The sequence below is a fragment of the Triticum urartu genome, chromosome 6A, assembly GCF_056163025.1.
Source record: "Triticum urartu cultivar PI428250 chromosome 6A, HENAU_Tu73, whole genome shotgun sequence".
In the NCBI taxonomy this organism is placed as follows: domain Eukaryota; kingdom Viridiplantae; phylum Streptophyta; class Magnoliopsida; order Poales; family Poaceae; genus Triticum; species Triticum urartu.
In genome coordinates, this window is record NC_141878.1 from 524,481,638 (window position 1) to 524,484,235 (window position 2,598).

Consider the following 2,598-nt stretch of genomic DNA (forward strand, 5'->3'; position numbering starts at 1 on the left):
AAGTCGATTTTCACCTCTGGGTACCTTGGCGAGAAGGCGACCCTGGCGATCCCAGATGCGTAGGACCCCATGCTCAATCAGCACGCATGAGCCGTTCTCATCCAGCTGTCCCAAGCTAATGATGGAGTTCCTTAGCGCGGGGATGTAGTAGACACCGGTGAGCAGCCGGTGCTCTCCCGTCTTGGTGGTGAAGATGACGGAGCCTCGCGCATCGGAGTCGAGCTCGATGAAGAATTCCCTTCGACCGGTCATGTGGTGGGTGGCACCAATGTCGAGGCACCACCCCGTAGTCTTGTCCTTCCCGGAGCCATCGCCGAGAAGAGCGTGTGCTTTTGGCTCGTCGAGGTGGATGAGAGCTTTTGCGACTGGTATCGCTGAAGATAGCTCAATGCTTGCATGCGCCATAAACAGAGCCGTCTCCTCCTTCTTCGCATGTGCGACGTGAGCCTGACCTTGTCGTGGTTGCCGACACTCATTGGCCCAATGGCCAAACCGGCCACAGTTGTGGCAACTGTTGTCTTGTGCCGGCTTGGGCTTGCCAGCGGTGCCATCCTTGACGCCTCCACGGGTGTCACCTTTGTCACGTCCTTGTGCCCTGCCCGGGGGGCCTCTTTGCGTCTTACGCTACTTGCCACGCTTGCGGCCGCCCGTCGTGGAAGAAGGCTCCCCCTTCTTCCTATCACCAAGGCTGGCATCCCACGGCTCCCGAGTTAGGAGCAGCTTACCGCCGGTGGTGATGGACCCCGAGGAAGGTTGTGGCTCGTTGGTGTCGACGACCTTGAGGCCACCTATCGCCTCCTCGATTGTCATCGTGGAGAGGTCCAGCAAAGACTCGATCGACCGAGCCATCTGCTTGTACTTCTCGGGGATGCACCAGAAAAGCTTCTTGACAGCTCTCTCCTCGGTGTAGGTGGCATCGCCAAACTTCACCAACTTCTGCAGAAGAGTGTTGAGATGGAGAGAAAAGTCATCAGCGTCCTCACCTGGCTTGAAACCCAGGCTCTCCCACTCCTTATGAAGTGCCTGCAGAGTGGACTTGCGAGCACGGTCGCTGCCCATGCGTGCTGCGGTGATGGCGTTCCAAGCTTCCTTGGAAGTCCGCTTGCTGGAAAGCGAGAACTGAATCTCGGGCAGGACTGCGGCGATGAGGGCATCCAGCACTCGTCGTCCTCTTGGTGGTCGACATTGCTGTCCTGGACTGCCTCCCACATGCGCCGCACCTGGAGCCTGATCTTCATGATCCTGGCCCACTCGACGTAGTTGGTTTTAGTGAGGGTAGGCCACCCAGCACTGGGACCAACATCCTTGACCATAGTTCAGACCTTGTAGAGGCCGCGGTCCTGGTCGTTGCAGCTGCCGTCGCGGTGCGCACGTCCACCTAGAGCGCGGGCGTGCTCGGCTGCCCACTATGCCGTCCGCTCTTGCGCCACTTTGGTGCGGTCTGCCTCAACGCCGTCGTCCGCAGGCGCGAAGCTGCCGGAGCTGCCACGGAGTACCTTGGCATCCGCCGTAGCCTCACATGTTGCGTCTGCTGCTGCTGCTGCTTCTACCTCTGCCCTGGCTGCTTCTACCTCCGCTTTGGCCGCTGCCAGCTCCGCTGCTGCCAGCCTTGACACCCTTGCTGCCACAGCAGCTATTGCTACAGCTGCTCGTTCACACTCCTCTGCCATGGCGCGCTCGGCCTCCTGTCAGCGCCGTATGCTCGAGGTAGCCATGTGCTGAGAGCGACCTGCAGACATGGATCGCTGCAGGGGGGCTGTTGCGTGAAGAGGAGGCTGTTGAAGACGAACTGCTGCTCGACAGTCCGGAGGGTGGAAGGTAACCAGAGGCAGACGAAGCAGCTGCTGCTACCGACTTAGGCTGCTCACAGGAAATGCTCAGGGTACAAGGTAACTTGGCTCTGATACCATTTGTTAGACCTTTGAACCTGAGCATTGATACTTGTGGATGACACTAGGAGAGTTGGGACAATTTTCGTTGGTTTATTTCTCACACAATACCATGCCAACCTGAGGGGTTGGGGATACATACTTATAGGCTACTAGCCAGCCAAGCATATGCTGAGATGCTGCTAAGATGCTAGTCTAAGATGCTATCCTAACTGCTAGTCCTTGATGGTCAGGAACTCTATCCTAACTGCCACAAGGACTATGTGCTGCAGCCCCACAACGACCCTAGTACACAGACTTATCCATCAGTTTGTCGTGCACTCAGGTATGCCATTGGAGTTGATGGACTCACTTTATCTTCCAAGCCTTCCGTTGTTATCTTATTTAAATGGCTTAAGCCATATTATGGTATTAAGTTCTCTTTTGAGACATTCGATGTAATAAGTGTGTGATTGCTACTCTGTTATAAATCCTTCGAAGTACTGTGAGTGTTAGCATTACCGATCCAGGGATGACAGTTATGCACAGAGATTTGACTGTTTGAGGTCAGATCACTACATTTTTGTTCCTGTTTAGTAATAAATAATTTATCTAGCCTCTATTACGATTGTGTTTTTTATGTTTTAGTTAATGTTTGTGCCAAGTAATCCTTTAGGATCTTCTTGGGTGATTGTTGTTCGATCTTGCTGATAAAAATAGAAAGTATGCG

The 2,598-nt window shown here is 54.4% G+C and overlaps 1 pseudogene; it reads right to left on the reverse strand.

Moving 5' to 3' along the window:
- Window positions 1-248: 248 nt before the first annotated feature.
- On the reverse strand, window positions 249-1,739 carry LOC147966055 (uncharacterized; annotated as a pseudogene).
- Window positions 1,740-2,598: the final 859 nt, after the last annotated feature.